We start from the raw sequence: 9,108 nt of genomic DNA, 5'->3' as shown, positions 1-9,108 counted from the left end.
CCCATTTTAAAATCTTATATACGAATATTACGAATGCCTATAATGGATAATAATAATAATAAAAGGTTGCTTATATATTATAACAAAAACATAATTTGATGAGTTATATCATTTTCATTTGCTATTAATATTAAAATCATTTATTAGCTATGAACATTCTTTGATAAATTCATTGCCGACATCTTGAAATATCATATTTTGACTTGATAGAATATTAAGTGTAGCCATTCGTTTTATTTTTACAATAAATTACCAGTCATTTATTATGTTAGCAAAATATTTTTGGGTAATAGTTGTGAGCCAAAAAAAAAAAAAAAAAAACAACCGAAAGAAATGGTGTTGGGTTTTTTTGTTTTGAATTAATTACAAATAGTTGTGCACTTCGTATGGCGATCGATGTTTTGGTATTTGAAAGAAAAACATGATTGTGTCGGGTAGAATGTAAAGAATATATTCCACCAATGACTTATTAATGTGATCTGTTTTTTGCCTACAACGTATATATTCTACCTTTTTTTTTTGAAAACCCGTTTTACTTCTCGAGATATATTTTGTATTTTTTTTTTTCGATCATATTAATATTATTACATTTTGTCGCCTCGGTCTGTTTGCCCCGGCACTTTATGAAATTAACAACCTTCGGGTTGTTATTTTTTTGACCACATTATATTACAGCGACAACTATTTATCAAATGTCCACGACTGCGGCTTGGCGAATGTGAAAAAAAAATAAAAAATGATACGGTAAAAATTTACACACACACAAGCAATACATCACTATCTTAGCGCAAATATATATAATATAATGCACCTATTGTTCGTCCCGTCCATCTCGTTGATCAGAAAATATTTATTTTTTATCAACATTTTAATCCATTTACAAAACGTGCTTTACTGTTAGTTCAATACATCTAATATCACACTTATAGTTATACTATATAGGTTTATATAGTATTTTAAAAACACCGTTCACACATTCACCACAAATATATACAAGATATAGAATAAATGATATACATTTATTTATTTAGTCTATTGTAGTATACACCTATTGTTGCAATTTACAGCCTGCGGTATAAGACGTCTGCAATAATATGTTTTATAAGACTGATCACAATAAGTAAATCTATATCGATTACGATATTATGGAATTTGAATTATTATGTAGTTTTGTTTGCTAACTAATAATGCGAATTATTCATATATTTATACATACACATTTAACATGATACACATGTATATATTGTCGTGAACAAATGCACATTTATACAATAAGTACTTTTACAGATATGTAGGTGTGCTCGTATTATATTAGATTTATAATTTAAGCACGTATTGTAAATTTTAAGTTTTTTAATCTTGATTAAACACACTATATGTACATATATATGGCACATTAAATATGGTATCTATAGATTCTTAATGTATGTCCATTTTATTTTATTTGTACAGTATATCGAAACGATATATATCTAACGAGTTCAAAATATAAATGGATCTATCGTTACACGAAATTCAATGATTAATTTAATGATTTTTGAACGTATATAAACATATATAATATATATGACGACATTCTGAACATATTTGTAGTAAAGCTATAAAATTAGATTTCTTGCCGACGCCCCATCAGTGTCCTCAATATTGTGCTATACGACCATGTTGGATATCCAGATAGGAATATAAGCCTATATATGGAAATCCCGGAGGAGTGATTGTACTTTCGTTTTATCCAACTAAAAAAATTGCAATTCCGAAAATATCTTCAAAACGTTACCGTTTTCCGTTCATCACATGTATAGATAGGTTACGAGTCTCTTGAGTCCCGTTATTTATGTATCATAATGTACTATTTCTATGGAGGGTTATGGCGGTAACTGTTCGAATACTTTTATTTTATTTTATAATATTTTTTCACAAAACTTGTTGATATAGGAAGTCATATTTTTCAAAAATAATAATAAAATATAATAACAAAAGCACGTGCTATATATATATAGCACGTATCATATATATATATATATATGATATCGAAAGCTTATAACTATAATTTATGTAATACCGAATTAGTATATATAATTATAATAGTACACTATACAGCCATATATTTAGGTATATGTAATGTGTATGTATATATCCTTATATGTAACGTGTATTTATGTACTCGTATATAGTGTCCGAAAATACAATTGGTTTTCGCGTGTAATTTATTTATACGTCCGCTGGACAATTTATATTACGACACGTTCAATTCGTTTTCAGTTGGCGAGTAGTTTATCCCCGAGTTTGTATCACAAAAAAACTCGACACACTGCAAATAAACAAATAACAGGACACATATAGATTCGTGATTTTTGGTACTGTGTGTTTGTAGATCTACTGCAAGTATAATCTCGGGACGTGTTACATCGCGTTTTCACAGTGCTAAACCCCGTTTTATATATTCACAGCTGAAATCCGTCTGGCAAATATACAGGTAGGTAGGTAGGTATAAATACATACAGTGTTATAGAACGCAGTGGCGATTTAATCACATCATGTTTAGGTGAGTGTATAATATTCGTTATAACCTTCAGCAATGTAATCCACACATATTAACGCCACTAGAGGGGCTAAGGAGTTCAGTTATCCTCAAACATAGACGTATAACACCCAAGAATATTAACTGTTTCAGAGGTTTTCTATCCGTGGCGTAAATAGAATTTACAATAAAATAAATACCTATGAGGTTGGGGTCCCAATTTTAGCAATAATCATACTCATTAAAAATGTTTAAAAATTATTTCGATATTTACAAAATATAATAAGATTCGTATTATATAATTTATACTGCAGAGTAAATTACCAACTTACTTCCAAAATTAAATTTATCTTTAAATAAATAAAATATATCGATAAAATTAATGTTTATTTAATCACTACAGCTTTTGTCATTCGTAATAATTCGTGTGTAATAGAACATTTTATAGTAACTTTTAGTTCATCTTCATCCCCATTTATATGTGGCTATGTGTATATTATAAATATAGCTATTTCTCTCTCTCTATATATATATATATCTTATCCATTCTCCCTCTTTGAAAATATAATTTACAATCGATTATTTACATAACGGAACCGAATAAAGTACATATTTTACATACATCTATTGTACAAGCAATTACTAATTAGTGTTTCGATTGATTATTTTACTCGACATTTTTGCACCGTTTAATATTACCTACATATAATAATATTGTATTATTATTTTATCCAATATCGTATGCCGACACGTTGCTGATGCGTATAATGTATACATTATAGTATTATACACGGTATTACATAAACGCTATTATATATTAGATACGTACCGATAAATCGTAAACATATATTATTATAATCCGTATATGGCTATGAGGGGTTTTCGTCGTATACTTATACATACCGGTATGTATACATATTATCATATTACGGTCGGCCATATCTCTATATAATACTGGTTCGTAGCGGACAGTATTGCAGTGAATGAGATTCGTATGTTTTCCTCGCCTCTATCGGATTTTGTTCCGTTTTCGCGCGTATATATGTAATTCTCATATACCTTAATACCTATTACTGTATTCACGCGTTATCGCGATCGTCACATCGTGGCAGCTGCGCTACGGACTAGCCGCGCGAAAGAAATTCCTACGACGACGACGACGACGACGATACGGACGTATAGATTATCATTATAGACGTATAGTTACAGAGCGCTACGATGAACTTGCAATAAATATATATTGTATATACCTATATATTATGTATGTGTTATTCATGTCGCGGAATAATTCCTAATTTTTACGATGGTTAACAGCGAGCGTGCGAGAGAGAATAAAATAAACTATATAATAATAACATGTCGTAATGCCTGTACAGTATATATATAAACAAAGGAAAAATGAAATAGGAATACAAGAGAAAAAAAGACTCATGTGCTTGTTTGTGTATGTGAAGATAGGAAAGGGGTAAAGTATTGAATAATATTCTGTGCCACAATATGCACAGGTATATTATATATATTTATAATCAATATATATATATATATAGTACTATCCGAAGACACAGACACGGTGACTCTGTTCTGTATTGTTTTCGTCGTACACTCGTACCTATACGCAGGAGAAAAGAAAATGTGCTGTATTTAAGAGATGGACGCGTGTGGACCGCAAAACTTAAATAGGTATATATATGAGCGTATACTGTAAATTGAATCAATTTGATACGTCTTCTGAATTTATCTGCTACCCATAAAAACTACCAATCGCGTGGTACCGAGAATATAATATTATACAGAGATATACGTGAGCGGATCGATTTAGCATAAATTATTATTATATCATTCGCCGGTAGTACACATCGCATGGCGTGTTATATTGTAAGCTATACATATTAAACGTACCTATATGGCTATAAATATAGGTTAGGTTGTTAGGTTCTATTAACGTTGTGCCGTTACCGTGATTCTCAACTGCAGTAGATAGGTACATTTATTTATACTTAACACAGTGTTCACTATACTATAGTTCATGACTTCTGCATAGGACATAGGTAAGACATTGCATTTATGGGCTGCCTATGAACTGAAATAACGACACCGAGTGCATATTTTCAGATAGTTCAATTCTATTACTTAGTACATTGAGTGGGCGAGTGGATAAAATAATAAAGTAGTGTAAGAATCGTGAGTCACTTCATTCTACTATGATTATATAATACACATAATAATGTTATTAATATACTACTATTATTTATTTATATTTAAAATAGTATATTTATTATTTATTTAAAGCTATACATAAAAATAAGAAGGGTGATAAAAAAAAGGGTGGATGGGTCAATCAAATTATTTGAATTGTTCGTTTCGATTTCATTCGACGTCACTTATTAAAAAGATTAATCCGTTGGTGATTTGCTAATTTTATGTTAAAACCAAAAAATTGTATTAGTTTCGTTATTACACTTGTGTTATGAAAGTATACTTATTTCCCTATATTCGAGATAAATGTTGGAATTCAGCTTATATCATGATAATGTAGTTAAATTAAACAGCTATATTATGTTCAACCTATACTGCATGTTTAACTATAAATATTGGTGAAGAATTTTTATTCAAAATTATTATTCTAGATTTAAATGTTTTTAAACAATTATCGAAACAAAAATATACGAATTTATGCTGATTCTCTACAAAGTTTTTCAAAACTGTATACCTACTAATTTTTTTCTATTTCAAATTTAATTTATAAAAATTCATAGTTACCTTACTTTACAAGCTTATTATCTCAGTTTTACACATATATACAGTCGCGTCACAATAACTCGAAAAACTTGACAACTTGAATTTTTTGTATTCCTCTAGAAATATAAATTATGTATAAATTAATATAAATTCAAGTTAGATATCTGAAATAATACATACCTCGAAGCGAATTTTTATCTCCCAACTTCGAGTTATCGTGACTCGAATATATATATATATATATATGTATAAGTATAGACAAATTTTGCGATGATATTACATTTTTTATGTTATGAGCTATATTATGTTTTTCATCATTTAAATTTTTGTGACTTCTGCAAATGTTAACATATAACAATATGTTTAAAATTACGCGAACTAGTGCCCAATTAAATTTGTTTAGATTAATCAATCATATTGACTGTCTAATTTGTTTTCAATAACTCTTATGGAGATCATTGATCCCGAGTTATATGAATACCTAAACAACTAAGCTAATAAAATGTATACAGATTTGATAGCTAACAGAAAAACATACGTTTTTTATGCTTATCTAAATAATATATTATATTTTTTTAAATACCTACTTAAAATTATGAGCAATGATGTTAACGAATTTTTTTCGGGCAATAAATGTATAATATAAGAGCGATAAGTCCTTTACATTTTTTTAGGACCATTAAATACGTGACCGTATTTATTATTTATTAGTTTGATTTTAATGCTGTATGCATACACACACATCATACACAACAAATGTGTACAACACAAACAATATATATACGTGGCATGTCCATATCAAATGATAATAAAACAAGTCATGTGGTCATTTTTTAAGCATCACGTGGACACTCGATACGCAGGAGTCGACCAAACGACAATCGGAACAAGGTTAATACATAAATTTACGACTCCAAACAAATATACATTTTTATTATTCGAATAATAACCATTTATGGTTGTTATCTAAAATGTTCGTTATTCGAATTATACACTATCATCCTAAGTTTAACCATCCATCGGACGATGAGGCTATTTATTGTTTAAAGAACAGATAAACTGCACAGACAGTCTGCAGAACTACTTTATGAACACTGATATTATAGGTTATTAAATATTAATCTAAACAACGGTAATTATTATATTATATTACAATATTACGTTACTACTTATATAGAAATAAGAAATAATTATTTTATTTCATAATAATAATTATTATTGTTATATGATATAATTACACAACTATTTACAACCTAAAACCCATAATATCTATTATAATAATTACTTATTAATAAGCTGCATACATTCAGTAAAGATAATTTTGTTTTTATCATATGGGAATAATAACGGTATTCATTATGCTGCGTTTAAATATTTATTTATTTGAATGTATTGTTTGAATTGTATTATGATATTATATACGAAAGCTAATAATTGTAACTATTAAACAAGAAATTCCACTACATTTTATAAAAAAACACATTTCAAACAATCATTAATTAATTAACGGTTTATGAAGAAATGAGGTACGTCGGAAAAGAATTATCGTAATATTTCAATGTTTTATATATGTAATATCACTGAAACAGATGTAAAATAACGACAAGAAGATAGGAATGAACGAATAAAGACATAATGAAAAACACGTTGTTAATGTCACGTTGTAAATTATATATATATAGGTAATATATAAGGCAACTTGTTTAACATTTAATTCTTTCGATTGGTGTTTAACACTTATAAAAATTTAAATATCAACGTTCCACGGCGAAAGAACGTATTTAATGTTTTATTTAAAAACACATCTAAATGTTTGGTGTACCATCAGGCACCTAAGTAATCGAACAAATCAAGAGATCCCATATCGCGCGCGCTGGTCCTTGAAGAATTATTATCGTCATCAAAATGCATAATTAGTCGGGCGAAAGACAGTTTATCGCCGTGTCTAAATCTAATATACTTATTTTACATATATGTAATATTATAGGTACCTACGTACCCACATATTATTATACATACGCTGCACGAATTGAGTTTGTCCGGCACACGCCTATATAAAAAAAAAAGGATCGTATGTATAAAAAATAAAATTAAATAAACATCGTTAAAGCAGTACTATGGAATAATAATAAAGACGAAACGTTTAAATTTCGAAGCGGCGTGTGTTTGTGTAGTTCGGGCGGTTTATATCCACCGAATCATCTGAACGCGAGGTTGTTAGTCTTCGTGTGACAAGAATTCCAGTCGACATTCCTCGTATATACCTATATATCCATACAGATAGTGGTGTATTATTATTACTATTATTATATACACATTACTATAACTATTTACTATCAGAGCATCTTAATTTCTTAATTAGATACTCTCAAAGAACGTCCCGACTGATTTTAATGGGCTAACTAGCAACTGCGGTGACATATACATTTATATATTATACCTGCTGCTACGTTTATATTATTATTATATACTCATTATAATAATAATCGCGTGGTCCGAGTGACCGGCCGTATATTATAATATGGTTTAATCCCTAATACGAATTTACGTGTTAAAAAAATCCTTCCGCAATAATGTACCTGCCTAATATAGTCTCACGTGATAACAAAAATAACATATAAATTATAATCATAATTATGAATTATTTATGCGTTATTATTAAATTATTGTGTCGGCATGAATATTATTAGTTTATCTAAGAGTATACCCAAGCGTAATTAATACAAATACAAACAAAATAAATATATATTATGAGTACATGACATGTGCATACATTATAATTTATAATTATTATGAGTAAAATAATAAACCAGTGTAGTATACAATAATTTTAATAAATAATAAGGTGTAATTAACCGTGTATCGTTAACAATTTAAAACACATTTACTAAAATAATAAGAAATATTTAATGCTTTTGATATTATATAATATTATATTATGTACTATATAATAACTTTGTGCTACTCCTCTCCCCTTTAGAGGTGTTGTTTTATAAATTTGAAATATTTTATAATGATTTTATATTAAAATCGATTTTGACCAAAATATTTTATTTAATGAAGTTGATCAAAAGCGCTGTGCGCATTTTTACTACACGATAAAAAGGTGACTGAATAAACAATTTGATGCGAGTTTATAACTCACTTTTTTTAAAATCTTAAGGCATAAAATGCAATATTATATAGGCATATATTTAATTATAGGTACCTCTGATCTTGTATTCAAGGTAAAATAAAATCAGATAACAATACGAAATTACAATTAATTAATTTTTAATTATATTTGTCAAATGTGATGGTACACAACTATTATTAAATGAAATATAGGACAAGAGAGTTATCTCATGTATGTACGCTGATGAAATATTAATGCGTGAAAAGTAAATAAACAGTATAATACGATACGTAATAATTTAATATTGAATATAATAAATGTTATGTAGTGTTGACATTTAATCAATGGCACATATAAATTTGTCTTAAGATAGACTTATATAAATCCAAATAAGAATGTTGACCTTACTCATAATAAAGGACTTAAAATTAATTATGGACGAATTCGTTTGACTATAACTTCGTTATGACTAAAACATTCATACAGAAGTTATTTTTATTGTAATATTCTCTAAAATTGAAATATAATGACTTATGATTATTCACCAGTCAAAATATCATAATATACTATATATTTAATATTTGTATAAATATTTTATTTTATATGTATAAATATACACACATAATATAAGGCATTTTATTTCATCTAAAGTATGATTTGTAAATATATTTCTAAGCACGAGATATTTTATTTAATTTCTAATATGACCACACTAATTTTTCTAGTTAATTTA

The sequence above is a fragment of the Rhopalosiphum maidis genome, chromosome 4 (assembly GCF_003676215.2).
Source record: "Rhopalosiphum maidis isolate BTI-1 chromosome 4, ASM367621v3, whole genome shotgun sequence".
NCBI lineage: Eukaryota > Metazoa > Arthropoda > Insecta > Hemiptera > Aphididae > Rhopalosiphum > Rhopalosiphum maidis.
The sequence above is the reverse complement of the archived record's forward strand: the minus strand, read 5'-3'. Positions refer to the sequence as shown.